This window comes from Lactuca saligna, chromosome 1, assembly GCF_052625555.1.
Source record: "Lactuca saligna cultivar CGN05327 chromosome 1, ASM5262555v1, whole genome shotgun sequence".
Taxonomy (NCBI): Eukaryota; Viridiplantae; Streptophyta; class Magnoliopsida; order Asterales; family Asteraceae; genus Lactuca; species Lactuca saligna.
In genome coordinates, this window is record NC_136417.1 from 154271929 (window position 1) to 154297102 (window position 25174).

Genomic DNA, 25174 nt, shown 5'->3' on the forward strand with positions numbered 1-25174 from the left:
AAAGGGGTGCAACACGAGGACTTCCCAGGGGGTCACCCATCCTAGTACTACTCTCGCCCAAGCACGCTTAACTGCGGAGTTCTGATGGGATCCGGTGCATTAGTGCTGGTATGATCGCACCCGAAATACTATCCATGCTTATTGTTTTTATGTCTTACAAGACGCAGAACCTCCTTTGCTTTCGGACGCGAGGCGTGGGACCCACGTGATGGATCGGCTCGGTTCGGGAAACAAGAAAACAATCAACATTGAACCGGAGGCCGCCCGAGCATGGATATAGCAAGAAAGAAAAAAAAACGCACCTAAAACATAAAAAAACGCAGACGGGCAACGAAAAAGAGGGTGCAACACGAGGACTTCCCAGGGGGTCACCCATCCTAGTACTACTCTCGCCCAAGCACGCTTAACTGCGGAGTTCTGATGGGATCCGGTGCATTAGTGCTGGTATGATCGCACCCGAAATACTATCCATGCTTATTGTTTATATGTCTTACAAGACGCAGAACCTCGTTTGCTTTCGGACGCGAGGCGTGGGACCCACGTGATGGATCGGCTCGGTTCGGGAAACAAGAAAACAATCAACATTGAACCGGAGGCCGCCCGAGCATGGATATAGCAAGAAAGAAAAAAAAAACGCACCTAAAACATAAAAAAACTCAGACGGGCAACGAAAAAGAGGGTGAAACACGAGGACTTCCCAGGGGGTCACCCATCCTAGTACTACTCTCGCCCAAGCACGCTTAACTGCGGAGTTCTGATGGGATCCGGTGCATTAGTGCTGGTATGATCGCACCCGAAATACTATCCATGCTTATTGTTTTTATGTCTTACAAGACGCAGAACCTCCTTTGCTTTCGGACGCGAGGCGTGGGACCCACGTGATGGATCGGCTCGGTTCGGGAAACAAGAAAACAATCAACATTGAACCGGAGGTCGCCCGAGCATGGATATAGCAAGAAAGAAAAAAAAACGCACCTAAAACATAAAAAAACGCAGACGGGCAACGAAAAAGAGGGTGCAACACGAGGACTTCCCAGGGGGTCACCCATCCTAGTACTACTCTCGCCCAAGCACGCTTAACTGCGGAGTTCTGATGGGATCCGGTGCATTAGTGCTGGTATGATCGCACCCGAAATACTATCCATGCTTATTGTTTTTATGTCTTACAAGACGCAGAACCTCGTTTGCTTTCGGACGCGAGGCGTGGGACCCACGTGATGGATCGGCTCGGTTCGGGAAACAAGAAAACAATCAACATTGAACCGGAGGCCGCCCGAGCATGGATATAGCAAGAAAGAAAAAAAAAACGCACCTAAAACATAAAAAAACGCAGACGGGCAACGAAAAAGAGGGTGAAACACGAGGACTTCCCAGGGGGTCACCCATCCTAGTACTACTCTCGCCCAAGCACGCTTAACTGCGGAGTTCTGATGGGATCCGGTGCACTAGTGCTGGTATGATCGCACCCGAAATACTATCCATGCTTATTGTTTTTATTTCTTACAAGACGCAGCACCTCGTTTGCTTTCGGACGCGAGGCGTGGGACCCACGTGATGGATCGGCTCGGTTCGGGAAACAAGAAAACAATCAACATTGAACCGGAGGCCGCCCGAGCATGGATATAGCAAGAAAGAAAAAAAAAACGCACCTAAAACATAAAAAAACGCAGACGGGCAACGAAAAAGAGGGTGAAACACGAGGACTTCCCAAGGGGTCACCCATCCTAGTATTACTCTCGCCCAAGCACGCTTAACTGCGGAGTTCTGATGGGATCCGGTGCATTAGTGCTGATATGATCGCACCCGAAATACTATCCATGCTTATTGTTTTTATGTCTTACAAGACGCAGAACCTCGTTTGCTTTCGGACGCGAGGCGTGGGACCCACGTGATGGATCGGCTCGGTTCGGGAAACAAGAAAACAATCAACATTGAACCGGAGGCCGCCCGAGCATGGATATAGCAAGAAAGAAAAAAAAAACGCACCTAAAACATAAAAAAACGCAGACGGGCAACGAAAAAAAGGGGTGCAACACGAGGACTTCCCAGGGGGTCACCCATCCTAGTACTACTCTCGCCCAAGCACGCTTAACTGCGGAGTTCTGATGGGATCCGGTGCATTAGTGCTGGTATGATCGCACCCGAAATACTATCCATGCTTATTGTTTTTATGTCTTACAAGACGCAGAACCTCCTTTGCTTTCGGACGCGAGGCGTGGGACCCACGTGATGGATCGGCTCGGTTCGGGAAACAAGAAAACAATCAACATTGAACCGGAGGCCGCCCGAGCATGGATATAGCAAGAAAGAAAAAAAAACACACCTAAAACATAAAAAAAACGCAGACGGGCAACGAAAAAGGGGGTGCAACACGAGGACTTCCCAGGGGGTCACCCATCCTAGTACTACTCTCGCCCAAGCACGCTTAACTGCGGAGTTCTGATGGGATCCGGTGCATTAGTGCTGGTATGATCGCACCCGAAATACTATCCATGCTTATTGTTTTTATTTCTTACAAGACGCAGAACCTCGTTTGCTTTCGGACGCGAGGCGTGGGACCCACGTGATGGATCGGCTCGGTTCGGGAAACAAGAAAACAATCAACATTGAACCGGAGGCCGCCCGAGCATGGATATAGAAAGAAAGAAAAAAAAAACGCACCTAAAACATAAAAAAACGCAGACGGGCAAGAACCTCGTTTGCTTTCGGACGCGAGGCGTGGGACCCACGTGATGGATCGGCTCGGTTCGGGAAACAAGAAAACAATCAACATTGAACCGGAGGCCGCCCGAGCATGGATATAGCAAGAAAGAAAAAAAACACACCTAAAACATAAAAAAAACGCAGACGGGCAACGAAAAAGGGGGTGCAACACGAGGACTTCCCAAGGGGTCACCCATCCTAGTATTACTCTCGCCCAAGCACGCTTAACTGCGGAGTTCTGATGGGATCCGGTGCATTAGTGCTGGTATGATCGCACCCGAAATACTATCCATGCTTATTGTTTTTATGTCTTACAAGACGCAGAACCTCGTTTGCTTTCGGACGCGAGGCGTGGGACCCACGTGATGGATCGGCTCGGTTCGGGAAACAAGAAAACAATCAACATTGAACCGGAGGCCGCCCGAGCATGGATATAGCAAGAAAGAAAAAAAAAACGCACCTAAAACATAAAAAAACGCAGACGGGCAACGAAAAAGGGGGTGCAACACGAGGACTTCCCAGGGGGTCACCCATCCTAGTACTACTCTCGCCCAAGCACGCTTAACTGCGGAGTTCTGATGGGATCCGGTGCATTAGTGCTGGTATGATCGCACCCGAAATACTATCCATGCTTATTGTTTTTATGTCTTACAAGACGCAGAACCTCGTTTGCTTTCGGACGCGAGGCGTGGGACCCACGTGATGGATCGGCTCGGTTCGGGAAACAAGAAAACAATCAACATTGAACCGGAGGCCGCCCGAGCATGGATATAGCAAGAAAGAAAAAAAACACACCTAAAACATAAAAAAAACGCAGACGGGCAACGAAAAAGGGGGTGCAACACGAGGACTTCCCAGGGGGTCACCCATCCTAGTACTACTGTCGCCCAAGCACGCTTAACTGCGGAGTTCTGATGGGATCCGGTGCATTAGTGCTGGTATGATCGCACCCGAAATACTATCCATGCTTATTGTTTTTATTTCTTACAAGACGCAGAACCTCGTTTGCTTTCGGACGCGAGGCGTGGGACCCACGTGATGGATCGGCTCGGTTCGGGAAACAAGAAAACAATCAACATTGAACCGGAGGCCGCCCGAGCATGGATATAGCAAGAAAGAAAAAAAAACGCACCTAAAACATAAAAAAACGCAGACGGGCAACGAAAAAGAGGGTGCAACACGAGGACTTCCCAGGGGGTCACCCATCCTAGTACTACTCTCGCCCAAGCACGCTTAACTGCGGAGTTCTGATGGGATCCGGTGCATTAGTGCTGGTATGATCGCACCCGAAATACTATCCATGCTTATTGTTTTTATGTCTTACAAGACGCAGAACCTCGTTTGCTTTCGGACGCGAGGCGTGGGACCCACGTGATGGATCGGCTCGGTTCGGGAAACAAGAAAACAATCAACATTGAACCGGAGGCCGCCCGAGCATGGATATAGCAAGAAAGAAAAAAAAAACGCACCTAAAACATAAAAAAACGCAGACGGGCAACGAAAAAGAGGGTGAAACACGAGGACTTCCCAGGGGGTCACCCATCCTAGTACTACTCTCGCCCAAGCACGCTTAACTGCGGAGTTCTGATGGGATCCGGTGCATTAGTGCTGGTATGATCGCACCCGAAATACTATCCATGCTTATTGTTTTTATGTCTTACAAGACGCAGAACCTCGTTTGCTTTCGGACGCGAGGCGTGGGACCCACGTGATGGATCGGCTCGGTTCGGGAAACAAGAAAACAATCAACATTGAACCGGAGGCCGCCCGAGCATGGATATAGCAAGAAAGAAAAAAAACGCACCTAAAACATAAAAAAACGCAGACGGGCAACGAAAAAGAGGGTGCAACACGAGGACTTCCCAGGGGGTCACCCATCCTAGTACTACTCTCGCCCAAGCACGCTTAACTGCGGAGTTCTGATGGGATCCGGTGCATTAGTGCTGGTATGATCGCACCCGAAATACTATCCATGCTTATTGTTTTTATGTCTTACAAGACGCAGAACCTCGTTTGCTTTCGGACGCGAGGCGTGGGACCCACGTGATGGATCGGCTCGGTTCGGGAAACAAGAAAACAATCAACATTGAACCGGAGGCCGCCCGAGCATGGATATAGCAAGAAAGAAAAAAAAAACGCACCTAAAACATAAAAAAACGCAGACGGGCAACGAAAAAGAGGGTGAAACACGAGGACTTCCCAAGGGGTCACCCATCCTAGTATTACTCTCGCCCAAGCACGCTTAACTGCGGAGTTCTGATGGGATCCGGTGCATTAGTGCTGGTATGATCGCACCCGAAATACTATCCATGCTTATTGTTTTTATGTCTTACAAGACGCAGAACCTCGTTTGCTTTCGGACGCGAGGCGTGGGACCCACGTGATGGATCGGCTCGGTTCGGGAAACAAGAAAACAATCAACATTGAACCGGAGGCCGCCCGAGCATGGATATAGCAAGAAAGAAAAAAAAAACGCACCTAAAACATAAAAAAACGCAGACGGGCAACGAAAAAAAGGGGTGCAACACGAGGACTTCCCAGGGGGTCACCCATCCTAGTACTACTCTCGCCCAAGCACGCTTAACTGCGGAGTTCTGATGGGATCCGGTGCATTAGTGCTGGTATGATCGCACCCGAAATACTATCCATGCTTATTGTTTTTATGTCTTACAAGACGCAGAACCTCCTTTGCTTTCGGACGCGAGGCGTGGGACCCACGTGATGGATCGGCTCGGTTCGGGAAACAAGAAAACAATCAACATTGAACCGGAGGCCGCCCGAGCATGGATATAGCAAGAAAGAAAAAAAAACACACCTAAAACATAAAAAAAACGCAGACGGGCAACGAAAAAGGGGGTGCAACACGAGGACTTCCCAGGGGGTCACCCATCCTAGTACTACTCTCGCCCAAGCACGCTTAACTGCGGAGTTCTGATGGGATCCAGTGCATTAGTGCTGGTATGATCGCACCCGAAATACTATCCATGCTTATTGTTTTTATTTCTTACAAGACGCAGAACCTCGTTTGCTTTCGGACGCGAGGCGTGGGACCCACGTGATGGATCGGCTCGGTTCGGGAAACAAGAAAACAATCAACATTGAACCGGAGGCCGCCCGAGCATGGATATAGAAAGAAAGAAAAAAAAAACGCACCTAAAACATAAAAAAACGCAGACGGGCAAGAACCTCGTTTGCTTTCGGACGCGAGGCGTGGGACCCACGTGATGGATCGGCTCGGTTCGGGAAACAAGAAAACAATCAACATTGAACCGGAGGCCGCCCGAGCATGGATATAGCAAGAAAGAAAAAAAAACGCACCTAAAACATAAAAAAACGCAGACGGGCAACGAAAAAGAGGGTGCAACACGAGGACTTCCCAGGGGGTCACCCATCCTAGTACTACTCTCGCCCAAGCACGCTTAACTGCGGAGTTCTGATGGGATCCGGTGCATTAGTGCTGGTATGATCGCACCCGAAATACTATCCATGCTTATTGTTTTTATGTCTTACAAGACGCAGAACCTCGTTTGCTTTCGGACGCGAGGCGTGGGACCCACGTGATGGATCGGCTCGGTTCGGGAAACAAGAAAACAATCAACATTGAACCGGAGGCCGCCCGAGCATGGATATAGCAAGAAAGAAAAAAAAAAACGCACCTAAAACATAAAAAAACGCAGACGGGCAACGAAAAAGAGGGTGAAACACGAGTACTTCCCAGGGGGTCACCCATCCTAGTACTACTCTCGCCCAAGCACGCTTAACTGCGGAGTTCTGATGGGATCCGGTGCATTAGTGCTGGTATGATCACACCCGAAATACTATCCATGCTTATTGTTTTTATGTCTTACAAGACGCAGAACCTCCTTTGCTTTCGGACGCGAGGCGTGGGACCCACGTGATGGATCGGCTCGGTTCGGGAAACAAGAAAACAATCAACATTGAACCGGAGGCCGCCCGAGCATGGATATAGCAAGAAAGAAAAAAAAACACACCTAAAACATAAAAAAAACGCAGACGGGCAACGAAAAAGGGGGTGCAACACGAGGACTTCCCAGGGGGTCACCCATCCTAGTACTACTCTCGCCCAAGCACGCTTAACTGCGGAGTTCTGATGGGATCCGGTGCATTAGTGCTGGTATGATCGCACCCGAAATACTATCCATGCTTATTGTTTTTATTTCTTACAAGACGCAGAACCTCGTTTGCTTTCGTACGCGAGGCGTGGGACCCACGTGATGGATCGGCTCGGTTCGGGAAACAAGAAAACAATCAACATTGAACCGGAGGCCGCCCGAGCATGGATATAGAAAGAAAGAAAAAAAAAACGCACCTAAAACATAAAAAAACGCAGACGGGCAAGAACCTCGTTTGCTTTCGGACGCGAGGCGTGGGACCCACGTGATGGATCGGCTCGGTTCGGGAAACAAGAAAACAATCAACATTGAACCGGAGGCCGCCCGAGCATGGATATAGCAAGAAAGAAAAAAAACACACCTAAAACATAAAAAAAACGCAGACGGGCAACGAAAAAGGGGGTGCAACACGAGGACTTCCCAAGGGGTCACCCATCCTAGTATTACTCTCGCCCAAGCACGCTTAACTGCGGAGTTCTGATGGGATCCGGTGCATTAGTGCTGGTATGATCGCACCCGAAATACTATCCATGCTTATTGTTTTTATGTCTTACAAGACGCAGAACCTCGTTTGCTTTCGGACGCGAGGCGTGGGACCCACGTGATGGATCGGCTCGGTTCGGGAAACAAGAAAACAATCAACATTGAACCGGAGGCCGCCCGAGCATGGATATAGCAAGAAAGAAAAAAAAAACGCACCTAAAACATAAAAAAACGCAGACGGGCAACGAAAAAGAGGGTGAAACACGAGGACTTCCCAGGGGGTCACCCATCCTAGTACTACTCTCGCCCAAGCACGCTTAACTGCGGAGTTCTGATGGGATCCGGTGCACTAGTGCTGGTATGATCGCACCCGAAATACTATCCATGCTTATTGTTTTTATTTCTTACAAGACGCAGCACCTCGTTTGCTTTCGGACGCGAGGCGTGGGACCCACGTGATGGATCGGCTCGGTTCGGGAAACAAGAAAACAATCAACATTGAACCGGAGGCCGCCCGAGCATGGATATAGCAAGAAAGAAAAAAAAAACGCACCTAAAACATAAAAAAACGCAGACGGGCAACGAAAAAGAGGGTGAAACACGAGGACTTCCCAAGGGGTCACCCATCCTAGTATTACTCTCGCCCAAGCACGCTTAACTGCGGAGTTCTGATGGGATCCGGTGCATTAGTGCTGGTATGATCGCACCCGAAATACTATCCATGCTTATTGTTTTTATGTCTTACAAGACGCAGAACCTCGTTTGCTTTCGGACGCGAGGCGTGGGACCCACGTGATGGATCGGCTCAGTTCGGGAAACAAGAAAACAATCAACATTGAACCGGAGGCCGCCCGAGCATGGATATAGCAAGAAAGAAAAAAAAAACGCACCTAAAACATAAAAAAACGCAGACGGGCAACGAAAAAAAGGGGTGCAACACGAGGACTTCCCAGGGGGTCACCCATCCTAGTACTACTCTCGCCCAAGCACGCTTAACTGCGGAGTTCTGATGGGATCCGGTGCATTAGTGCTGGTATGATCGCACCCGAAATACTATCCATGCTTATTGTTTTTATGTCTTACAAGACGCAGAACCTCCTTTGCTTTCGGACGCGAGGCGTGGGACCCACGTGATGGATCGGCTCGGTTCGGGAAACAAGAAAACAATCAACATTGAACCGGAGGCCGCCCGAGCATGGATATAGCAAGAAAGAAAAAAAAACACACCTAAAACATAAAAAAAACGCAGACGGGCAACGAAAAAGGGGGTGCAACACGAGGACTTCCCAGGGGGTCACCCATCCTAGTACTACTCTCGCCCAAGCACGCTTAACTGCGGAGTTCTGATGGGATCCGGTGCATTAGTGCTGGTATGATCGCACCCGAAATACTATCCATGCTTATTGTTTTTATTTCTTACAAGACGCAGAACCTCGTTTGCTTTCGGACGCGAGGCGTGGGACCCACGTGATGGATCGGCTCGGTTCGGGAAACAAGAAAACAATCAACATTGAACCGGAGGCCGCCCGAGCATGGATATAGAAAGAAAGAAAAAAAAAACGCACCTAAAACATAAAAAAACGCAGACGGGCAAGAACCTCGTTTGCTTTCGGACGCGAGGCGTGGGACCCACGTGATGGATCGGCTCGGTTCGGGAAACAAGAAAACAATCAACATTGAACCGGAGGCCGCCCGAGCATGGATATAGCAAGAAAGAAAAAAAACACACCTAAAACATAAAAAAAACGCAGACGGGCAACGAAAAAGGGGGTGCAACACGAGGACTTCCCAAGGGGTCACCCATCCTAGTATTACTCTCGCCCAAGCACGCTTAACTGCGGAGTTCTGATGGGATCCGGTGCATTAGTGCTGGTATGATCGCACCCGAAATACTATCCATGCTTATTGTTTTTATGTCTTACAAGACGCAGAACCTCGTTTGCTTTCGGACGCGAGGCGTGGGACCCACGTGATGGATCGGCTCGGTTCGGGAAACAAGAAAACAATCAACATTGAACCGGAGGCCGCCCGAGCATGGATATAGCAAGAAAGAAAAAAAAAACGCACCTAAAACATAAAAAAACGCAGACGGGCAACGAAAAAAAGGGGTGCAACACGAGGACTTCCCAGGGGGTCACCCATCCTAGTACTACTCTCGCCCAAGCACGCTTAACTGCGGAGTTCTGATGGGATCCGGTGCATTAGTGCTGGTATGATCGCACCCGAAATACTATCCATGCTTATTGTTTTTATGTCTTACAAGACGCAGAACCTCGTTTGCTTTCGGACGCGAGGCGTGGGACCCACGTGATGGATCGGCTCGGTTCGGGAAACAAGAAAACAATCAACATTGAACCGGAGGCCGCCCGAGCATGGATATAGCAAGAAAGAAAAAAAAACGCACCTAAAACATAAAAAAACGCAGACGGGCAACGAAAAAGAGGGTGCAACACGAGGACTTCCCAGGGGGTCACCCATCCTAGTACTACTCTCGCCCAAGCACGCTTAACTGCGGAGTTCTGATGGGATCCGGTGCATTAGTGCTGGTATGATCGCACCCGAAATACTATCCATGCTTATTGTTTTTATGTCTTACAAGACGCAGAACCTCGTTTGCTTTCGGACGCGAGGCGTGGGACCCACGTGATGGATCGGCTCGGTTCGGGAAACAAGAAAACAATCAACATTGAACCGGAGGCCGCCCGAGCATGGATATAGCAAGAAAGAAAAAAAAAAACGCACCTAAAACATAAAAAAACGCAGACGGGCAACGAAAAAGAGGGTGAAACACGAGGACTTCCCAGGGGGTCACCCATCCTAGTACTACTCTCGCCCAAGCACGCTTAACTGCGGAGTTCTGATGGGATCCGGTGCACTAGTGCTGGTATGATCGCACCCGAAATACTATCCATGCTTATTGTTTTTATGTCTTACAAGACGCAGAACCTCCTTTGCTTTCGGACGCGAGGCGTGGGACCCACGTGATGGATCGGCTCGGTTCGGGAAACAAGAAAACAATCAACATTGAACCGGAGGCCGCCCGAGCATGGATATAGCAAGAAAGAAAAAAAAAAACGCACCTAAAACATAAAAAAACGCAGACGGGCAACGAAAAAGAGGGTGCAACACGAGGACTTCCCAGGGGGTCACCCATCCTAGTACTACTCTCGCCCAAGCACGCTTAACTGCGGAGTTCTGATGGGATCCGGTGCATTAGTGCTGGTATGATCGCACCCGAAATACTATCCATGCTTATTGTTTTTATTTCTTACAAGACGCAGAACCTCGTTTGCTTTCGGACGCGAGGCGTGGGACCCACGTGATGGATCGGCTCGGTTCGGGAAACAAGAAAACAATCAACATTGAACCGGAGGCCGCCCGAGCATGGATATAGAAAGAAAGAAAAAAAAAAACGCACCTAAAACATAAAAAAACGCAGACGGGCAAGAACCTCGTTTGCTTTCGGACGCGAGGCGTGGGACCCACGTGATGGATCGGCTCGGTTCGGGAAACAAGAAAACAATCAACATTGAACCGGAGGCCGCCCGAGCATGGATATAGCAAGAAAGAAAAAAAACACACCTAAAACATAAAAAAAACGCAGACGGGCAACGAAAAAGGGGGTGCAACACGAGGACTTCCCAAGGGGTCACCCATCCTAGTATTACTCTCGCCCAAGCACGCTTAACTGCGGAGTTCTGATGGGATCCGGTGCATTAGTGCTGGTATGATCGCACCCGAAATACTATCCATGCTTATTGTTTTTATGTCTTACAAGACGCAGAACCTCGTTTGCTTTCGGACGCGAGGCGTGGGACCCACGTGATGGATCGGCTCGGTTCGGGAAACAAGAAAACAATCAACATTGAACCGGAGGCCGCCCGAGCATGGATATAGCAAGAAAGAAAAAAAAAACGCACCTAAAACATAAAAAAACGCAGACGGGCAACGAAAAAAAGGGGTGCAACACGAGGACTTCCCAGGGGGTCACCCATCCTAGTACTACTCTCGCCCAAGCACGCTTAACTGCGGAGTTCTGATGGGATCCGGTGCATTAGTGCTGGTATGATCGCACCCGAAATACTATCCATGCTTATTGTTTTTATGTCTTACAAGACGCAGAACCTCGTTTGCTTTCGGACGCGAGGCGTGGGACCCACGTGATGGATCGGCTCGGTTCGGGAAACAAGAAAACAATCAACATTGAACCGGAGGCCGCCCGAGCATGGATATAGCAAGAAAGAAAAAAAAACGCACCTAAAACATAAAAAAACGCAGACGGGCAACGAAAAAGAGGGTGCAACACGAGGACTTCCCAGGGGGTCACCCATCCTAGTACTACTCTCGCCCAAGCACGCTTAACTGCGGAGTTCTGATGGGATCCGGTGCATTAGTGCTGGTATGATCGCACCCGAAATACTATCCATGCTTATTGTTTTTATGTCTTACAAGACGCAGAACCTCGTTTGCTTTCGGACGCGAGGCGTGGGACCCACGTGATGGATCGGCTCGGTTCGGGAAACAAGAAAACAATCAACATTGAACCGGAGGCCGCCCGAGCATGGATATAGCAAGAAAGAAAAAAAAAACGCACCTAAAACATAAAAAAACGCAGACGGGCAACGAAAAAGAGGGTGAAACACGAGGACTTCCCAGGGGGTCACCCATCCTAGTACTACTCTCGCCCAAGCACGCTTAACTGCGGAGTTCTGATGGGATCCGGTGCACTAGTGCTGGTATGATCGCACCCGAAATACTATCCATGCTTATTGTTTTTATGTCTTACAAGACGCAGAACCTCCTTTGCTTTCGGACGCGAGGCGTGGGACCCACGTGATGGATCGGCTCGGTTCGGGAAACAAGAAAACAATCAACATTGAACCGGAGGCCGCCCGAGCATGGATATAGCAAGAAAGAAAAAAAAAACGCACCTAAAACATAAAAAAACGCAGACGGGCAACGAAAAAGAGGGTGAAACACGAGGACTTCCCAGGGGGTCACCCATCCTAGTACTACTCTCGCCCAAGCACGCTTAACTGCGGAGTTCTGATGGGATCCGGTGCACTAGTGCTGGTATGATCGCACCCGAAATACTATCCATGCTTATTGTTTTTATTTCTTACAAGACGCAGCACCTCGTTTGCTTTCGGACGCGAGGCGTGGGACCCACGTGATGGATCGGCTCGGTTCGGGAAACAAGAAAACAATCAACATTGAACCGGAGGCCGCCCGAGCATGGATATAGCAAGAAAGAAAAAAAAAACGCACCTAAAACATAAAAAAACGCAGACGGGCAACGAAAAAAAGGGGTGCAACACGAGGACTTCCCAGGGGGTCACCAATCCTAGTACTACTCTCGCCCAAGCACGCTTAACTGCGGAGTTCTGATGGGATCCGGTGCATTAGTGCTGGTATGATCGCACCCGAAATACTATCCATGCTTATTGTTTTTATGTCTTACAAGACGCAGAACCTCCTTTGCTTTCGGACGCGAGGCGTGGGACCCACGTGATGGATCGGCTCGGTTCGGGAAACAAGAAAACAATCAACATTGAACCGGAGGCCGCCCGAGCATGGATATAGCAAGAAAGAAAAAAAAACACACCTAAAACATAAAAAAAACGCAGACGGGCAACGAAAAAGGGGGTGCAACACGAGGACTTCCCAGGGGGTCACCCATCCTAGTACTACTCTCGCCCAAGCACGCTTAACTGCGGAGTTCTGATGGGATCCGGTGCATTAGTGCTGGTATGATCGCACCCGAAATACTATCCATGCTTATTGTTTTTATTTCTTACAAGACGCAGAACCTCGTTTGCTTTCGGACGCGAGGCGTGGGACCCACGTGATGGATCGGCTCGGTTCGGGAAACAAGAAAACAATCAACATTGAACCGGAGGCCGCCCGAGCATGGATATAGAAAGAAAGAAAAAAAAAACGCACCTAAAACATAAAAAAACGCAGACGGGCAAGAACCTCGTTTGCTTTCGGACGCGAGGCGTGGGACCCACGTGATGGATCGGCTCGGTTCGGGAAACAAGAAAACAATCAACATTGAACCGGAGGCCGCCCGAGCATGGATATAGCAAGAAAGAAAAAAAACACACCTAAAACATAAAAAAAACGCAGACGGGCAACGAAAAAGGGGGTGCAACACGAGGACTTCCCAGGGGGTCACCCATCCTAGTACTACTCTCGCCCAAGCACGCTTAACTGCGGAGTTCTGATGGGATCCGGTGCATTAGTGCTGGTATGATCGCACACGAAATACTATCCATGCTTATTGTTTTTATGTCTTATAAGACGCAGAACCTCGTTTGCTTTCGGACGCGAGGCGTGGGACCCACGTGATGGATCGGCTCGGTTCGGGAAACAAGAAAACAATCAACATTGAACCGGAGGCCGCCCGAGCATGGATATAGCAAGAAAGAAAAAAAACACACCTAAAACATAAAAAAAACGCAGACGGGCAACGAAAAAGGGGGTGCAACACGAGGACTTCCCAGGGGGTCACCCATCCTAGTACTACTCTCGCCCAAGCACGCTTAACTGCGGAGTTCTGATGGGATCCGGTGCATTAGTGCTGGTATGATCGCACCCGAAATACTATCCATGCTTATTGTTTTTATGTCTTACAAGACGCAGAACCTCCTTTGCTTTCGGACGCGAGGCGTGGGACCCACGTGATCGATCGGCTCGGTTCGGGAAACAAGAAAACAATCAACATTGAACCGGAGGCCGCCCGAGCATGGATATAGCAAGAAAGAAAAAAAACACACCTAAAACATAAAAAAAACGCAGACGGGCAACGAAAAAGGGGGTGCAACACGAGGACTTCCCAGGGGGTCACCCATCCTAGTACTACTCTCGCCCAAGCACGCTTAACGGCGGAGTTCTGATGGGATCCGGTGCATTAGTGCTGGTATGATCGCACCCGAAATACTATCCATGCTTATTGTTTTTATTTCTTACAAGACGCAGAACCTCGTTTGCTTTCGGACGCGAGGCGTGGGACCCACGTGATGGATCGGCTCGGTTCGGGAAACAAGAAAACAATCAACATTGAACCGGAGGCCGCCCGAGCATGGATATAGCAAGAAAGAAAAAAAAACGCACCTAAAACATAAAAAAACGCAGACGGGCAACGAAAAAAGGGGGTGCAACACGAGGACTTCCCAGGGGGTCACCCATCCTAGTACTACTCTCGCCCAAGCACGCTAAACTGCGGAGTTCTGATGGGATCCGGTGCATTAGTGCTGGTATGATCGCACCCGAAATACTATCCATGCTTATTGTTTTTATTTCTTACAAGACGCAGAACCTCGTTTGCTTTCGGACGCGAGGCGTGGGACCCACGTGATGGATCGGCTCGGTTCGGGAAACAAGAAAACAATCAACATTGAACCGGAGGCCGCCCGAGCATGGATATAGCAAGAAAGAAAAAAAAAACGCACCTAAAACATAAAAAAACGCAGACGGGCAACGAAAAAAGGGGGTGCAACACGAGGACTTCCCAGGGGGTCACCCATCCTAGTACTACTCTCGCCCAAGCACGCTTAACTGCGGAGTTCTGATGGGATCCGGTGCATTAGTGCTGGTATGATCGCACCCGAAATACTATCCATGCTTATTGTTTTTATGTCTTACAAGACGCAGAACCTCCTTTGCTTTCGGACGCGAGGCGTGGGACCCACGTGATGGATCGACTCGGTTCGGGAAACAAGAAAACAATCAACATTGAACCGGAGGCCGCCCGAGCATGGATATAGCAAGAAAGAAAAAAAACACACCTAAAACATAAAAAAAAACGCAGACGGGCAACGAAAAAGGGGGTGCAACACGAGGACTTCCCAGGGGGTCACCCATCCTAGTACTACTCTCGCCCAAGCATGCTTAACTGCGGAGTTCTGATGGGATTCGGTGCATTAGTGCTGGTATGATCGCACCCGAAATACTATCCATGCTTATTGTTTTTATTTCTTACAAGACGCAGAACCTCGTTTGCTTTCGGACGCGAGGCGTGGGACCCATGTGATGGATCGGCTCGGTTCGGGAAACAAGAAAACAATCAACATTGAACCGGAGGCCGCCCGTGCATGGATATAGCAAGAAAGAAAAAAAAAACGCACCTAAAACATAAAAAAACGCAGACGGGCAAGAACCTCGTTTGCTTTCGGACGCGAGGCGTGGGACCCACGTGATGGATCGGCTCGGTTCGGGAAACAAGAAAACAATCAACATTGAACCGGAGGCCGCCCGAGCATGGATATAGCAAGAAAGAAAAAAAACACACCTAAAACATAAAAAAAACGCAGACGGGCAACGAAAAAGGGGGTGCAACACGAGGACTTCCCAGGGGGTCACCCATCCTAGTACTATTCTCGCCCAAGCACGCTTAACTGCGGAGTTCTGATGGGATCCGGTGCATTAGTGCTGGTATGATCGCACCCGAAATACTATCCATGCTTATTGTTTTTATGTCTTACAAGACGCAGAACCTCGTTTGCTTTCGGACGCGAGGCGTGGGACCCACGTGATGGATCGGCTCGGTTCGGGAAACAAGAAAACAATCAACATTGAACCGGAGGCCGCCTAAGCATGGATATAGCAAGAAAGAAAAAAAAAACGCACCTAAAACATAAAAAAACGCAGACGGGCAACGAAAAAAGGGGGTGCAACACGAGGACTTCCCAGGGGGTCACCCATCCTAGTACTACTCTCGCCCAAGCACGCTTGACTGCGGAGTTCTGATGGGATCCGGTGCATTAGTGCTGGTATGATCGCACCCGAAATACTATCCATGCTTATTGTTTTTATGTCTTACAAGACGCAGAACCTCGTTTGCTTTCGGACGCGAGGCGTGGGACCCACGTGATGGATCGGCTCGGTTCGGGAAACAAGAAAACAATCAACATTGAACCGGAGGCCGCCCGAGCATGGATATAGCAAGAAAGAAAAAAAAACGCACCTAAAACATAAAAAAACGCAGACGGGCAACGAAAAAGGGGGTGCAACACGAGGACTTCCCAGGGGGTCACCCATCCTAGTACTACTCTCGCCCAAGCACGCTTAACTGCGGAGTTCTAATGGGATCCGGTGCATTAGTGCTGGTATTATCGCACCCGAAATACTATCCATGCTTATTGTTTTTATGTCTTACAAGACGCAGAACCTCGTTTGCTTTCGGACGCGAGGCGTGGGACCCACGTGATGGATCGACTCGGTTCGGGAAACAAGAAAACAATCAACATTGAACCGGAGGCCGCCCGAGCATGGATATAGCAAGAAAGAAAAAAAACACACCTAAAACATAAAAAAAAACGCAGACGGGCAACGAAAAAGGGGGTGCAACACGAGGACTTCCCAGGGGGTCACCCATCCTAGTACTACTCTCGCCCAAGCATGCTTAACTGCGGAGTTCTGATGGGATTCGGTGCATTAGTGCTGGTATGATCGCACCCGAAATACTATCCATGCTTATTGTTTTTATTTCTTACAAGACGCAGAACCTCGTTTGCTTTCGGACGCGAGGCGTGGGACCCATGTGATGGATCGGCTCGGTTCGGGAAACAAGAAAACAATCAACATTGAACCGGAGGCCGCCCGTGCATGGATATAGCAAGAAAGAAAAAAAAAACGCACCTAAAACATAAAAAAACGCAGACGGGCAAGAACCTCGTTTGCTTTCGGACGCGAGGCGTGGGACCCACGTGATGGATCGGCTCGGTTCGGGAAACAAGAAAACAATCAACATTGAACCGGAGGCCGCCCGAGCATGGATATAGCAAGAAAGAAAAAAAACACACCTAAAACATAAAAAAAACGCAGACGGGCAACGAAAAAGGGGGTGCAACACGAGGACTTCCCAAGGGGTCACCCATCCTAGTACTATTCTCGCCCAAGCACGCTTAACTGCGGAGTTCTGATGGGATCCGGTGCATTAGTGCTGGTATGATCGCACCCGAAATACTATCCATGCTTATTGTTTTTATGTCTTACAAGACGCAGAACCTCGTTTGCTTTCGGACGCGAGGCGTGGGACCCACGTGATGGATCGGCTCGGTTCGGGAAACAAGAAAACAATCAACATTGAACCGGAGGCCGCCTAAGCATGGATATAGCAAGAAAGAAAAAAAAAACGCACCTAAAACATAAAAAAACGCAGACGGGCAACGAAAAAAGGGGGTGCAACACGAGGACTTCCCAGGGGGTCACCCATCCTAGTACTACTCTCGCCCAAGCACGCTTGACTGCGGAGTTCTGATGGGATCCGGTGCATTAGTGCTGGTATGATCGCACCCGAAATAATATCCATGCTTATTGTTTTTATGTCTTACAAGACGCAGAACCTCGTTTGCTTTCGGACGCGAGGCGTGGGACCCACGTGATGGATCGGCTCGGTTCGGGAAACAAGAAAACAATCAACATTGAACCGGAGGCCGCCCGAGCATGGATATAGCAAGAAAGAAAAAAAAACGCACCTAAAACATAAAAAAACGCAGACGGGCAACGAAAAAGGGGGTGCAACACGAGGACTTCCCAGGGGGTCACCCATCCTAGTACTACTCTCGCCCAAGCACGCTTAACTGCGGAGTTCTAATGGGATCCGGTGCATTAGTGCTGGTATTATCGCACCCGAAATACTATCCATGCTTATTGTTTTTATGTCTTACAAGACGCAGAACCTCGTTTGCTTTCGGACGCGAGGCGTGGGACCCACGTGATGGATCGACTCGGTTCGGGAAACAAGAAAACAATCAACATTGAACCGGAGGCCGCCCGAGCATGGATATAGCAAGAAAGAAAAAAAAACACACCTAAAACATAAAAAAAAACGCAGACGGGCAACGAAAAAGGGGGTGCAACACGAGGACTTCCCAGGGGGTCACCCATCCTAGTACTACTCTCGCCCAAGCATGCTTAACTGCGGAGTTCTGATGGGATTCGGTGCATTAGTGCTGGTATGATCGCACCCGAAATACTATCCATGCTTATTGTTTTTATTTCTTACAAGACGCAGAACCTCGTTTGCTTTCGGACGCGAGGCGTGGGACCCATGTGATGGATCGGCTCGGTTCGGGAAACAAGAAAACAATCAACATTGAACCGGAGGCCGCCCGTGCATGGATATAGCAAGAAAGAAAAAAAAAACGCACCTAAAACATAAAAAAACGCAGACGGGCAAGAACCTCGTTTGCTTTCGGACGCGAGGCGTGGGACCCACGTGATGGATCGGCTCGGTTCGGGAAACAAGAAAACAATCAACATTGAACCGGAGGCCGCCCGAGCATGGATATAGCAAGAAAGAAAAAAAACACACCTAAAACATAAAAAAAACGCAGACGGGCAACGAAAAAGGGGGTGCAACACGAGGACTTCCCAGGGGGTCACCCATCCTAGTACTATTCTCGCCCAAGCACGCTTAACTGCGGAGTTCTGATGGGATCCGGTGCATTAGTGCTGGTATGATCGCACCCGAAATACTATCCATGCTTATTGTTTTTATGTCTTACAAGACGCAGAACCTCGTTTGCTTTCGGACGCGAGGCGTGGGACCCACGTGATGGATCGGCTCGGTTCGGGAAACAAGAAAACAATCAACATTGAACCGGAGGCCGCCTAAGCATGGATATAGCAAGAAAGAAAAAAAAAACGCACCTAAAACATAAAAAAACGCAGACGGGCAACGAAAAAAGGGGGTGCAACACGAGGACTTCCCAGGGGGTCACCCATCCTAGTACTACTCTCGCCCAAGCACGCTTGACTGCGGAGTTCTGATGGGATCCGGTGCATTAGTGCTGGTATGATCGCACCCGAAATACTATCCATGCTTATTGTTTTTATGTCTTACAAGACGCAGAACCTCGTTTGCTTTCGGACGCGAGGCGTGGGACCCACGTGATGGATCGGCTCGGTTCGGGAAACAAGAAAACAATCAAAATTGAACCGGAGGCCGCCCGAGCATGGATATAGCAAGAAAGAAAAAAAAACGCACCTAAAACATAAAAAAACGCAGACGGGCAACGAAAAAGGGGGTGCAACACGAGGACTTCCCAGGGGGTCACCCATCCTAGTACTACTCTCGCCCAAGCACGCTTAACTGCGGAGTTCTAATGGGATCCGGTGCATTAGTGCTGGTATTATCGCACCCGAAATACTATCCATGCTTATTGTTTTTATGTCTTACAAGACGCAGAACCTCGTTTGCTTTCGGACGCGAGGCGTGGGACCCACGTGATGGATCGGCTCGGTTCGGGAAACAAGAAAACAATCAACATTGAACCGGAGGCCGCCCGAGCATGGATATAGCAAGAAAGAAAAAAAAAACGCACCTAAAACATAAAAAAACGCAGACGGGCAACGAAAAAAGGGGGTGCAACACGAGGACTTCCCAGGGGGTCACCCATCCTAGTACTACTCTCGCCCAAGCACGCTTAACTGCGGAGTTCTGATGGGATCCGGTGCATTAGTGCTGGTATGATCGCACCCGAAATACTATCCATGCTTATTGTTTTTATTTCTTACAAGACGCAGAACCTCGTTTGCTTTCGGACGCGAGGCGTGGGACCCACGTGATGGATCGGCTCGGTTCGGGAAACAAGAAAACAATCAACATTGAACCGGAGGCCGCCCGAGCATGGATATAGCAAGAAAGAAAAAAAAACGCACCTAAAACATAAAAAAACGCAGACGGGCAAGAACCTCGTTTGCTTTCGGACGCGAGGCGTGGGACCCACGTGATGGATCGGCTCGGTTCGGGAAACAAGAAAACAATCAACATTGAACCGGAGGCCGCCCGAGCATGGATATAGCAAGAAAGAAAAAAAAACACACCTAAAACATAAAAAAAACGCAGACGGGCAACGAAAAAGGGGGTGCAACACGAGGACTTCCCAGGGGGTCACCCATCCTAGTACTATTCTCGCCCAAGCACGCTTAACTGCGGAGTTCTGATGGGATCCGGTGCATTAGTGCTGGTATGATCGCACCCGAAATACTATCCATGCTTATTGTTTTTATGTCTTACAAGACGCAGAACCTCGTTTGCTTTCGGACGCGAGGCGTGGGACCCACGTGATGGATCGGCTCGGTTCGGGAAACAAGAAAACAATCAACATTGAACCGGAGGCCGCCCGAGCATGGATATAGCAAGAAAGAAAAAAAAAACGCACCTAAAACATAAAAAAACGCAGACGGGCAACGAAAAAAGGGGGTGCAACACGAGGACTTCCCAGGGGGTCACCCATCCTAGTACTACTCTCGCCCAAGCACGCTAAACTGCGGAGTTCTGATGGGATCCGGTGCATTAGTGCTGGTATGATCGCACCCGAAATACTATCCATGCTTATTGTTTTTATTTCTTACAAGACGCAGAACCTCCTTTGCTTTCGGACGCGAGGCGTGGGACCCACGTGATGGATCGACTCGGTTCGGGAAACAAGAAAACAATCAACATTGAACCGGAGGCCGCCCGAGCATGGATATAGCAAGAAAGAAAAAAAACACACCTAAAACATAAAAAAAAACGCAGACGGGCAACGAAAAAGGGGGTGCAACACGAGGACTTCCCAGGGGGTCACCCATCCTAGTACTACTCTCGCCCAAGCACGCTTAACTGCGGAGTTCTGATGGGATCCGGTGCATTAGTGCTGGTATGATCGCACCCGAAATACTATCCATGCTTATTGTTTTTATTTCTTACAAGACGCAGAACCTCGTTTGCTTTCGGACGCGAGGCGTGGGACCCATGTGATGGATCGGCTCGGTTCGGGAAACAAGAAAACAATCAACATTGAACCGGAGGCCGCCCGAGCATGGATATAGCAAGAAAGAAAAAAAACACACCTAAAACATAAAAAAAACGCAGACGGGCAACGAAAAAGGGGGTGCAACATGAGGACTTCCCAGGGGGTCACCCATCCTAGTACTATTCTCGCCCAAGCACGCTTAACTGCGGAGTTCTGATGGGATCCGGTGCATTAGTGCTGGTATGATCGCACCCGAAATACTATCCATGCTTATTGTTTTTATGTCTTACAAGACGCAGAACCTCGTTTGCTTTCGGACGCGAGGCGTGGGACCCACGTGATGGATCGGCTCGGTTCGGGAAACAAGAAAACAATCAACATTGAACCGGAGGCCGCCTAAGCATGGATATAGCAAGAAAGAAAAAAAAAACGCACCTAAAACATAAAAAAACGCAGACGGGCAACGAAAAAAGGGGGTGCAACACGAGGACTTCCCAGGGGGTCACCCATCCTAGTACTACTCTCGCCCAAGCACGCTTGACTGCGGAGTTCTGATGGGATCCGGTGCATTAGTGCTGGTATGATCGCACCCGAAATACTATCCATGCTTATTGTTTTTATGTCTTACAAGACGCAGAACCTCGTTTGCTTTCGGACGCGAGGCGTGGGACCCACGTGATGGATCGGCTCGGTTCGGGAAACAAGAAAACAATCAACATTGAACCGGAGGCCGCCCGAGCATGGATATAGCAAGAAAGAAAAAAAAACGCACCTAAAACATAAAAAAACGCAGACGGGCAACGAAAAAGGGGGTGCAACACGAGGACTTCCCAGGGGGTCACCCATCCTAGTACTACTCTCGCCCAAGCACGCTTAACTGCGGAGTTCTGATGGGATCCGGTGCATTAGTGCTGGTATGATCGCACCCGAAATACTATCCATGCTTATTGTTTTTATGTCTTACAAGACGCAGAACCTCGTTTGCTTTCGGACGCGAGGCGTGGGACCCACGTGATGGATCGGCTCGGTTCGGGAAACAAGAAAACAATCAACATTGAACCGGAGGCCGCCCGAGCATGGATATAGCAAGAAAGAAAAAAAAAACGCACCTAAAACATAAAAAAACGCAGACGGGCAACGAAAAAAGGGGGTGCAACACGAGGACTTCCCAGGGGGTCACCCATCCTAGTACTACTCTCGCCCAAGCACGCTTAACTGCGGAGTTCTGATGGGATCCGGTGCATTAGTGCTGGTATGATCGCACCCGAAATACTATCCATGCTTATTGTTTTTATTTCTTACAAGACGCAGAACCTCGTTTGCTTTCGGACGCGAGGCGTGGGACCCACGTGATGGATCGGCTCGGTTCGGGAAACAAGAAAACAATCAACATTGAACCGGAGGCCGCCCGAGCATGGATATAGCAAGAAAGAAAAAAAAACGCACCTAAAACATAAAAAAACGCAGACGGGCAAGAACCTCGTTTGCTTTCGGACGCGAGGCGTGGGACCCACGTGATGGATCGGCTCGGTTCGGGAAACAAGAAAACAATCAACATTGAACCGGAGGCCGCCCGAGCATGGATATAGCAAGAAAGAAAAAAAACACACCTAAAACATAAAAAAAACGCAGACGGGCAACGAAAAAGGGGGTGCAACACGAGGACTTCCCAGGGGGTCACCCATCCTAGTACTATTCTCGCCCAAGCACGCTTAACTGCGGAGTTCTGATGGGATCCGGTGCATTAGTGCTGGTATGATCGCACCCGAAATACTATCCATGCTTATTGTTTTTATGTCTTACAAGACGCAGAACCTCGTTTGCTTTCGGACGCGAGGCGTGGGACCCACGTGATGGATCGGCTCGGTTCGGGAAACAAGAAAACAATCAACATTGAACCGGAGGCCGCCCGAGCATGGATATAGCAAGAAAGAAAAAAAAACGCACCTAAAACATAAAAAAACGCAGACGGGCAACGAAAAAAGGGGGTGCAACACGAGGACTTCCCAGGGGGTCACCCATCCTAGTACTACTCTCGCCCAAGCACGCTAAACTGCGGAGTTCTGATGGGATCCGGTGCATTAGTGCTGGTATGATCGCACCCGAAATACTATCCATGCTTATTGTTTTTATTTCTTACAAGACGCAGAACCTCGTTTGCTTTCGGACGCGAGGCGTGGGACCCACGTGATGGATCGGCTCGGTTCGGGAAACAAGAAAACAATCAACATTGAACCGGAGGCCGCCCGAGCATGGATATAGCAAGAAAGAAAAAAAACACACCTAAAACATAAAAAAAAACGCAGACGGGCAACGAAAAAAGGGGGTGCAACACGAGGACTTCCCAGGGGGTCACCCATCCTAGTACTACTCTCGCCCAAGCACGCTTGACTGCAGAGTTCTGATGGGATCCGGTGCATTAGTGCTGGTATGATCGCACCCGAAATACTATCCATGCTTATTGTTTTTATGTCTTACAAGACGCAGAACCTCCTTTGCTTTCGGACGCGAGGCGTGGGACCCACGTGATGGATCGACTCGGTTCGGGAAACAAGAAAACAATCAACATTGAACCGGAGGCCGCCCGAGCATGGATATAGCAAGAAAGAAAAAAAACACACCTAAAACATAAAAAAAAACGCAGACGGGCAACGAAAAAGGGGGTGCAACACGAGGACTTCCCAGGGGGTCACCCATCCTAGTACTACTCTCGCCCAAGCACGCTTAACTGCGGAGTTCTGATGGGATCCGGTGCATTAGTGCTGGTATGATCGCACCCGAAATACTATCCATGCTTATTGTTTTTATTTCTTACAAGACGCAGAACCTCGTTTGCTTTCGGACGCGAGGCGTGGGACCCATGTGATGGATCGGCTCGGTTCGGGAAACAAGAAAACAATCAACATTGAACCGGAGGCCGCCCGAGCATGGATATAGCAAGAAAGAAAAAAAAAACGCACCTAAAACATAAAAAAACGCAGACGGGCAAGAACCTCGTTTGCTTTCGGACGCGAGGCGTGGGACCCACGTGATGGATCGGCTCGGTTCGGGAAACAAGAAAACAATCAACATTGAACCGGAGGCCGCCTGAGCATGGATATAGCAAGAAAGAAAAAAAAAACGCACCTAAAACATAAAAAAACGCAGACGGGCAACGAAAAAAGGGGGTGCAACACGAGGACTTCCCAGGGGGTCACCCATCCTAGTACTACTCTCGCCCAAGCACGCTTGACTGCGGAGTTCTGATGGGATCCGGTGCATTAGTGCTGGTATGATCGCACCCGAAATACTATCCATGCTTATTGTTTTTATGTCTTACAAGACGCAGAACCTCGTTTGCTTTCGGACGCGAGGCGTGGGACCCACGTGATGGATCGGCTCGGTTCGGGAAACAAGAAAACAATCAACATTGAACCGGAGGCCGCTCGAGCATGGATATAGCAAGAAAGAAAAAAAAACGCACCTAAAACATAAAAAAACGCAGACGGGCAACGAAAAAGGGGGTGCAACACGAGGACTTCCCAGGGGGTCACCCATCCTAGTACTACTCTCGCCCAAGCACGCTTAACTGCGGAGTTCTGATGGGATCCGGTGCATTAGTGCTGGTATGATCGCACCCGAAATACTATCCATGCTTATTGTTTTTATGTCTTACAAGACGCAGAACCTCGTTTGCTTTCGGACGCGAGGCGTGGGACCCACGTGATGGATCGGCTCGGTTCGGGAAACAAGAAAACAATCAACATTGAACCGGAGGCCGCCCGAGCATGGATATAGCAAGAAAGAAAAAAAAAACGCACCTAAAACATAAAAAAACGCAGACGGGCAACGAAAAAAGGGGGTGCAACACGAGGACTTCCCAGGGGGTCACCCATCCTAGTACTACTCTCGCCCAAGCACGCTTGACTGCGGAGTTCTGATGGGATCCGGTGCATTAGTGCTGGTATGATCGCACCCGAAATACTATCCATGCTTATTGTTTTTATGTCTTACAAGACGCAGAACCTCGTTTGCTTTCGGACGCGAGGCGTGGGACCCACGTGATGGATCGGCTCGGTTCGGGAAACAAGAAAACAATCAACATTGAACCGGAGGCCGCCCGAGCAT

At 49.3% G+C, this 25174-nt stretch overlaps 69 non-coding genes across 69 annotated transcripts; all 69 read right to left on the bottom strand.

The window, feature by feature from the left end:
• Positions 1 to 3: 3 nt before the first annotated feature.
• LOC145026441 (5S ribosomal RNA) lies at positions 4 to 122 on the bottom strand. Its single transcript, XR_013674415.1, has one exon. It is a non-coding gene; the product is annotated as a 5S ribosomal RNA (ribosomal RNA).
• A 217-nt stretch (positions 123 to 339) lies between these two features.
• Positions 340 to 458, bottom strand: LOC145021806 (5S ribosomal RNA). Its single transcript, XR_013669955.1, has one exon. It is a non-coding gene; the product is annotated as a 5S ribosomal RNA (ribosomal RNA).
• Positions 459 to 676: 218 nt separating this feature from the next.
• Positions 677 to 795, bottom strand: LOC145026499 (5S ribosomal RNA). The gene has a single exon (XR_013674470.1). It is a non-coding gene; the product is annotated as a 5S ribosomal RNA (ribosomal RNA).
• Positions 796 to 1012: 217 nt separating this feature from the next.
• Positions 1013 to 1131, bottom strand: LOC145021817 (5S ribosomal RNA). The gene has a single exon (XR_013669966.1). It is a non-coding gene; the product is annotated as a 5S ribosomal RNA (ribosomal RNA).
• A 218-nt stretch (positions 1132 to 1349) lies between these two features.
• LOC145026837 (5S ribosomal RNA) lies at positions 1350 to 1468 on the bottom strand. The gene has a single exon (XR_013674792.1). It is a non-coding gene; the product is annotated as a 5S ribosomal RNA (ribosomal RNA).
• A 218-nt stretch (positions 1469 to 1686) lies between these two features.
• On the bottom strand, positions 1687 to 1805 carry LOC145027204 (5S ribosomal RNA). The gene has a single exon (XR_013675137.1). It is a non-coding gene; the product is annotated as a 5S ribosomal RNA (ribosomal RNA).
• Positions 1806 to 2024: 219 nt separating this feature from the next.
• On the bottom strand, positions 2025 to 2143 carry LOC145026452 (5S ribosomal RNA). Its single transcript, XR_013674426.1, has one exon. It is a non-coding gene; the product is annotated as a 5S ribosomal RNA (ribosomal RNA).
• A 218-nt stretch (positions 2144 to 2361) lies between these two features.
• LOC145026465 (5S ribosomal RNA) lies at positions 2362 to 2480 on the bottom strand. The gene has a single exon (XR_013674438.1). It is a non-coding gene; the product is annotated as a 5S ribosomal RNA (ribosomal RNA).
• A 383-nt stretch (positions 2481 to 2863) lies between these two features.
• On the bottom strand, positions 2864 to 2982 carry LOC145026155 (5S ribosomal RNA). Its single transcript, XR_013674145.1, has one exon. It is a non-coding gene; the product is annotated as a 5S ribosomal RNA (ribosomal RNA).
• Positions 2983 to 3200: 218 nt separating this feature from the next.
• Positions 3201 to 3319, bottom strand: LOC145026477 (5S ribosomal RNA). Its single transcript, XR_013674449.1, has one exon. It is a non-coding gene; the product is annotated as a 5S ribosomal RNA (ribosomal RNA).
• A 217-nt stretch (positions 3320 to 3536) lies between these two features.
• On the bottom strand, positions 3537 to 3655 carry LOC145026639 (5S ribosomal RNA). Its single transcript, XR_013674601.1, has one exon. It is a non-coding gene; the product is annotated as a 5S ribosomal RNA (ribosomal RNA).
• A 217-nt stretch (positions 3656 to 3872) lies between these two features.
• On the bottom strand, positions 3873 to 3991 carry LOC145021839 (5S ribosomal RNA). The gene has a single exon (XR_013669987.1). It is a non-coding gene; the product is annotated as a 5S ribosomal RNA (ribosomal RNA).
• A 218-nt stretch (positions 3992 to 4209) lies between these two features.
• Positions 4210 to 4328, bottom strand: LOC145026500 (5S ribosomal RNA). The gene has a single exon (XR_013674471.1). It is a non-coding gene; the product is annotated as a 5S ribosomal RNA (ribosomal RNA).
• Positions 4329 to 4544: 216 nt separating this feature from the next.
• Positions 4545 to 4663, bottom strand: LOC145021850 (5S ribosomal RNA). Its single transcript, XR_013669998.1, has one exon. It is a non-coding gene; the product is annotated as a 5S ribosomal RNA (ribosomal RNA).
• A 218-nt stretch (positions 4664 to 4881) lies between these two features.
• LOC145027059 (5S ribosomal RNA) lies at positions 4882 to 5000 on the bottom strand. The gene has a single exon (XR_013675001.1). It is a non-coding gene; the product is annotated as a 5S ribosomal RNA (ribosomal RNA).
• A 219-nt stretch (positions 5001 to 5219) lies between these two features.
• Positions 5220 to 5338, bottom strand: LOC145026490 (5S ribosomal RNA). Its single transcript, XR_013674461.1, has one exon. It is a non-coding gene; the product is annotated as a 5S ribosomal RNA (ribosomal RNA).
• Positions 5339 to 5556: 218 nt separating this feature from the next.
• On the bottom strand, positions 5557 to 5675 carry LOC145025431 (5S ribosomal RNA). The gene has a single exon (XR_013673447.1). It is a non-coding gene; the product is annotated as a 5S ribosomal RNA (ribosomal RNA).
• Positions 5676 to 6058: 383 nt separating this feature from the next.
• LOC145021861 (5S ribosomal RNA) lies at positions 6059 to 6177 on the bottom strand. The gene has a single exon (XR_013670009.1). It is a non-coding gene; the product is annotated as a 5S ribosomal RNA (ribosomal RNA).
• A 219-nt stretch (positions 6178 to 6396) lies between these two features.
• LOC145026654 (5S ribosomal RNA) lies at positions 6397 to 6515 on the bottom strand. Its single transcript, XR_013674615.1, has one exon. It is a non-coding gene; the product is annotated as a 5S ribosomal RNA (ribosomal RNA).
• Positions 6516 to 6733: 218 nt separating this feature from the next.
• On the bottom strand, positions 6734 to 6852 carry LOC145026501 (5S ribosomal RNA). Its single transcript, XR_013674472.1, has one exon. It is a non-coding gene; the product is annotated as a 5S ribosomal RNA (ribosomal RNA).
• Positions 6853 to 7235: 383 nt separating this feature from the next.
• Positions 7236 to 7354, bottom strand: LOC145026156 (5S ribosomal RNA). Its single transcript, XR_013674146.1, has one exon. It is a non-coding gene; the product is annotated as a 5S ribosomal RNA (ribosomal RNA).
• Positions 7355 to 7572: 218 nt separating this feature from the next.
• Positions 7573 to 7691, bottom strand: LOC145026838 (5S ribosomal RNA). Its single transcript, XR_013674793.1, has one exon. It is a non-coding gene; the product is annotated as a 5S ribosomal RNA (ribosomal RNA).
• Positions 7692 to 7909: 218 nt separating this feature from the next.
• On the bottom strand, positions 7910 to 8028 carry LOC145027060 (5S ribosomal RNA). Its single transcript, XR_013675002.1, has one exon. It is a non-coding gene; the product is annotated as a 5S ribosomal RNA (ribosomal RNA).
• A 219-nt stretch (positions 8029 to 8247) lies between these two features.
• Positions 8248 to 8366, bottom strand: LOC145026513 (5S ribosomal RNA). The gene has a single exon (XR_013674483.1). It is a non-coding gene; the product is annotated as a 5S ribosomal RNA (ribosomal RNA).
• Positions 8367 to 8584: 218 nt separating this feature from the next.
• LOC145026525 (5S ribosomal RNA) lies at positions 8585 to 8703 on the bottom strand. The gene has a single exon (XR_013674494.1). It is a non-coding gene; the product is annotated as a 5S ribosomal RNA (ribosomal RNA).
• A 383-nt stretch (positions 8704 to 9086) lies between these two features.
• On the bottom strand, positions 9087 to 9205 carry LOC145026158 (5S ribosomal RNA). The gene has a single exon (XR_013674148.1). It is a non-coding gene; the product is annotated as a 5S ribosomal RNA (ribosomal RNA).
• A 219-nt stretch (positions 9206 to 9424) lies between these two features.
• LOC145026537 (5S ribosomal RNA) lies at positions 9425 to 9543 on the bottom strand. The gene has a single exon (XR_013674505.1). It is a non-coding gene; the product is annotated as a 5S ribosomal RNA (ribosomal RNA).
• A 217-nt stretch (positions 9544 to 9760) lies between these two features.
• On the bottom strand, positions 9761 to 9879 carry LOC145021872 (5S ribosomal RNA). Its single transcript, XR_013670020.1, has one exon. It is a non-coding gene; the product is annotated as a 5S ribosomal RNA (ribosomal RNA).
• A 219-nt stretch (positions 9880 to 10098) lies between these two features.
• On the bottom strand, positions 10099 to 10217 carry LOC145026839 (5S ribosomal RNA). The gene has a single exon (XR_013674794.1). It is a non-coding gene; the product is annotated as a 5S ribosomal RNA (ribosomal RNA).
• A 219-nt stretch (positions 10218 to 10436) lies between these two features.
• On the bottom strand, positions 10437 to 10555 carry LOC145021883 (5S ribosomal RNA). The gene has a single exon (XR_013670031.1). It is a non-coding gene; the product is annotated as a 5S ribosomal RNA (ribosomal RNA).
• A 384-nt stretch (positions 10556 to 10939) lies between these two features.
• LOC145026159 (5S ribosomal RNA) lies at positions 10940 to 11058 on the bottom strand. Its single transcript, XR_013674149.1, has one exon. It is a non-coding gene; the product is annotated as a 5S ribosomal RNA (ribosomal RNA).
• Positions 11059 to 11277: 219 nt separating this feature from the next.
• Positions 11278 to 11396, bottom strand: LOC145026549 (5S ribosomal RNA). Its single transcript, XR_013674516.1, has one exon. It is a non-coding gene; the product is annotated as a 5S ribosomal RNA (ribosomal RNA).
• Positions 11397 to 11613: 217 nt separating this feature from the next.
• Positions 11614 to 11732, bottom strand: LOC145021894 (5S ribosomal RNA). The gene has a single exon (XR_013670042.1). It is a non-coding gene; the product is annotated as a 5S ribosomal RNA (ribosomal RNA).
• A 218-nt stretch (positions 11733 to 11950) lies between these two features.
• LOC145026840 (5S ribosomal RNA) lies at positions 11951 to 12069 on the bottom strand. Its single transcript, XR_013674795.1, has one exon. It is a non-coding gene; the product is annotated as a 5S ribosomal RNA (ribosomal RNA).
• Positions 12070 to 12287: 218 nt separating this feature from the next.
• On the bottom strand, positions 12288 to 12406 carry LOC145026841 (5S ribosomal RNA). The gene has a single exon (XR_013674796.1). It is a non-coding gene; the product is annotated as a 5S ribosomal RNA (ribosomal RNA).
• A 219-nt stretch (positions 12407 to 12625) lies between these two features.
• Positions 12626 to 12744, bottom strand: LOC145026516 (5S ribosomal RNA). Its single transcript, XR_013674486.1, has one exon. It is a non-coding gene; the product is annotated as a 5S ribosomal RNA (ribosomal RNA).
• Positions 12745 to 12962: 218 nt separating this feature from the next.
• On the bottom strand, positions 12963 to 13081 carry LOC145026561 (5S ribosomal RNA). Its single transcript, XR_013674527.1, has one exon. It is a non-coding gene; the product is annotated as a 5S ribosomal RNA (ribosomal RNA).
• A 383-nt stretch (positions 13082 to 13464) lies between these two features.
• On the bottom strand, positions 13465 to 13583 carry LOC145025428 (5S ribosomal RNA). Its single transcript, XR_013673444.1, has one exon. It is a non-coding gene; the product is annotated as a 5S ribosomal RNA (ribosomal RNA).
• Positions 13584 to 13800: 217 nt separating this feature from the next.
• LOC145026573 (5S ribosomal RNA) lies at positions 13801 to 13919 on the bottom strand. The gene has a single exon (XR_013674538.1). It is a non-coding gene; the product is annotated as a 5S ribosomal RNA (ribosomal RNA).
• Positions 13920 to 14136: 217 nt separating this feature from the next.
• LOC145025624 (5S ribosomal RNA) lies at positions 14137 to 14255 on the bottom strand. The gene has a single exon (XR_013673632.1). It is a non-coding gene; the product is annotated as a 5S ribosomal RNA (ribosomal RNA).
• A 218-nt stretch (positions 14256 to 14473) lies between these two features.
• On the bottom strand, positions 14474 to 14592 carry LOC145026258 (5S ribosomal RNA). The gene has a single exon (XR_013674242.1). It is a non-coding gene; the product is annotated as a 5S ribosomal RNA (ribosomal RNA).
• A 219-nt stretch (positions 14593 to 14811) lies between these two features.
• Positions 14812 to 14930, bottom strand: LOC145026586 (5S ribosomal RNA). Its single transcript, XR_013674550.1, has one exon. It is a non-coding gene; the product is annotated as a 5S ribosomal RNA (ribosomal RNA).
• Positions 14931 to 15148: 218 nt separating this feature from the next.
• Positions 15149 to 15267, bottom strand: LOC145026904 (5S ribosomal RNA). The gene has a single exon (XR_013674855.1). It is a non-coding gene; the product is annotated as a 5S ribosomal RNA (ribosomal RNA).
• Positions 15268 to 15650: 383 nt separating this feature from the next.
• Positions 15651 to 15769, bottom strand: LOC145023022 (5S ribosomal RNA). Its single transcript, XR_013671132.1, has one exon. It is a non-coding gene; the product is annotated as a 5S ribosomal RNA (ribosomal RNA).
• Positions 15770 to 15988: 219 nt separating this feature from the next.
• On the bottom strand, positions 15989 to 16107 carry LOC145025467 (5S ribosomal RNA). Its single transcript, XR_013673480.1, has one exon. It is a non-coding gene; the product is annotated as a 5S ribosomal RNA (ribosomal RNA).
• A 217-nt stretch (positions 16108 to 16324) lies between these two features.
• LOC145025750 (5S ribosomal RNA) lies at positions 16325 to 16443 on the bottom strand. The gene has a single exon (XR_013673751.1). It is a non-coding gene; the product is annotated as a 5S ribosomal RNA (ribosomal RNA).
• Positions 16444 to 16661: 218 nt separating this feature from the next.
• Positions 16662 to 16780, bottom strand: LOC145026905 (5S ribosomal RNA). The gene has a single exon (XR_013674856.1). It is a non-coding gene; the product is annotated as a 5S ribosomal RNA (ribosomal RNA).
• Positions 16781 to 17163: 383 nt separating this feature from the next.
• LOC145025422 (5S ribosomal RNA) lies at positions 17164 to 17282 on the bottom strand. The gene has a single exon (XR_013673438.1). It is a non-coding gene; the product is annotated as a 5S ribosomal RNA (ribosomal RNA).
• A 219-nt stretch (positions 17283 to 17501) lies between these two features.
• On the bottom strand, positions 17502 to 17620 carry LOC145025468 (5S ribosomal RNA). Its single transcript, XR_013673481.1, has one exon. It is a non-coding gene; the product is annotated as a 5S ribosomal RNA (ribosomal RNA).
• Positions 17621 to 17837: 217 nt separating this feature from the next.
• Positions 17838 to 17956, bottom strand: LOC145025752 (5S ribosomal RNA). The gene has a single exon (XR_013673752.1). It is a non-coding gene; the product is annotated as a 5S ribosomal RNA (ribosomal RNA).
• A 219-nt stretch (positions 17957 to 18175) lies between these two features.
• LOC145026906 (5S ribosomal RNA) lies at positions 18176 to 18294 on the bottom strand. The gene has a single exon (XR_013674857.1). It is a non-coding gene; the product is annotated as a 5S ribosomal RNA (ribosomal RNA).
• Positions 18295 to 18677: 383 nt separating this feature from the next.
• Positions 18678 to 18796, bottom strand: LOC145023033 (5S ribosomal RNA). The gene has a single exon (XR_013671141.1). It is a non-coding gene; the product is annotated as a 5S ribosomal RNA (ribosomal RNA).
• A 219-nt stretch (positions 18797 to 19015) lies between these two features.
• On the bottom strand, positions 19016 to 19134 carry LOC145025469 (5S ribosomal RNA). The gene has a single exon (XR_013673482.1). It is a non-coding gene; the product is annotated as a 5S ribosomal RNA (ribosomal RNA).
• A 217-nt stretch (positions 19135 to 19351) lies between these two features.
• Positions 19352 to 19470, bottom strand: LOC145025753 (5S ribosomal RNA). Its single transcript, XR_013673753.1, has one exon. It is a non-coding gene; the product is annotated as a 5S ribosomal RNA (ribosomal RNA).
• Positions 19471 to 19689: 219 nt separating this feature from the next.
• LOC145026597 (5S ribosomal RNA) lies at positions 19690 to 19808 on the bottom strand. The gene has a single exon (XR_013674561.1). It is a non-coding gene; the product is annotated as a 5S ribosomal RNA (ribosomal RNA).
• Positions 19809 to 20191: 383 nt separating this feature from the next.
• On the bottom strand, positions 20192 to 20310 carry LOC145023044 (5S ribosomal RNA). Its single transcript, XR_013671152.1, has one exon. It is a non-coding gene; the product is annotated as a 5S ribosomal RNA (ribosomal RNA).
• A 219-nt stretch (positions 20311 to 20529) lies between these two features.
• On the bottom strand, positions 20530 to 20648 carry LOC145026259 (5S ribosomal RNA). The gene has a single exon (XR_013674243.1). It is a non-coding gene; the product is annotated as a 5S ribosomal RNA (ribosomal RNA).
• Positions 20649 to 20866: 218 nt separating this feature from the next.
• Positions 20867 to 20985, bottom strand: LOC145026609 (5S ribosomal RNA). The gene has a single exon (XR_013674572.1). It is a non-coding gene; the product is annotated as a 5S ribosomal RNA (ribosomal RNA).
• A 217-nt stretch (positions 20986 to 21202) lies between these two features.
• LOC145026626 (5S ribosomal RNA) lies at positions 21203 to 21321 on the bottom strand. Its single transcript, XR_013674588.1, has one exon. It is a non-coding gene; the product is annotated as a 5S ribosomal RNA (ribosomal RNA).
• Positions 21322 to 21540: 219 nt separating this feature from the next.
• Positions 21541 to 21659, bottom strand: LOC145025470 (5S ribosomal RNA). The gene has a single exon (XR_013673483.1). It is a non-coding gene; the product is annotated as a 5S ribosomal RNA (ribosomal RNA).
• A 217-nt stretch (positions 21660 to 21876) lies between these two features.
• LOC145026620 (5S ribosomal RNA) lies at positions 21877 to 21995 on the bottom strand. Its single transcript, XR_013674583.1, has one exon. It is a non-coding gene; the product is annotated as a 5S ribosomal RNA (ribosomal RNA).
• A 219-nt stretch (positions 21996 to 22214) lies between these two features.
• On the bottom strand, positions 22215 to 22333 carry LOC145026632 (5S ribosomal RNA). The gene has a single exon (XR_013674594.1). It is a non-coding gene; the product is annotated as a 5S ribosomal RNA (ribosomal RNA).
• Positions 22334 to 22715: 382 nt separating this feature from the next.
• LOC145023067 (5S ribosomal RNA) lies at positions 22716 to 22834 on the bottom strand. Its single transcript, XR_013671172.1, has one exon. It is a non-coding gene; the product is annotated as a 5S ribosomal RNA (ribosomal RNA).
• Positions 22835 to 23052: 218 nt separating this feature from the next.
• On the bottom strand, positions 23053 to 23171 carry LOC145026260 (5S ribosomal RNA). Its single transcript, XR_013674244.1, has one exon. It is a non-coding gene; the product is annotated as a 5S ribosomal RNA (ribosomal RNA).
• Positions 23172 to 23390: 219 nt separating this feature from the next.
• On the bottom strand, positions 23391 to 23509 carry LOC145026268 (5S ribosomal RNA). The gene has a single exon (XR_013674251.1). It is a non-coding gene; the product is annotated as a 5S ribosomal RNA (ribosomal RNA).
• Positions 23510 to 23727: 218 nt separating this feature from the next.
• LOC145026644 (5S ribosomal RNA) lies at positions 23728 to 23846 on the bottom strand. The gene has a single exon (XR_013674605.1). It is a non-coding gene; the product is annotated as a 5S ribosomal RNA (ribosomal RNA).
• Positions 23847 to 24231: 385 nt separating this feature from the next.
• On the bottom strand, positions 24232 to 24350 carry LOC145025471 (5S ribosomal RNA). Its single transcript, XR_013673484.1, has one exon. It is a non-coding gene; the product is annotated as a 5S ribosomal RNA (ribosomal RNA).
• Positions 24351 to 24567: 217 nt separating this feature from the next.
• On the bottom strand, positions 24568 to 24686 carry LOC145026655 (5S ribosomal RNA). The gene has a single exon (XR_013674616.1). It is a non-coding gene; the product is annotated as a 5S ribosomal RNA (ribosomal RNA).
• A 219-nt stretch (positions 24687 to 24905) lies between these two features.
• LOC145025472 (5S ribosomal RNA) lies at positions 24906 to 25024 on the bottom strand. Its single transcript, XR_013673485.1, has one exon. It is a non-coding gene; the product is annotated as a 5S ribosomal RNA (ribosomal RNA).
• Positions 25025 to 25174: the final 150 nt, after the last annotated feature.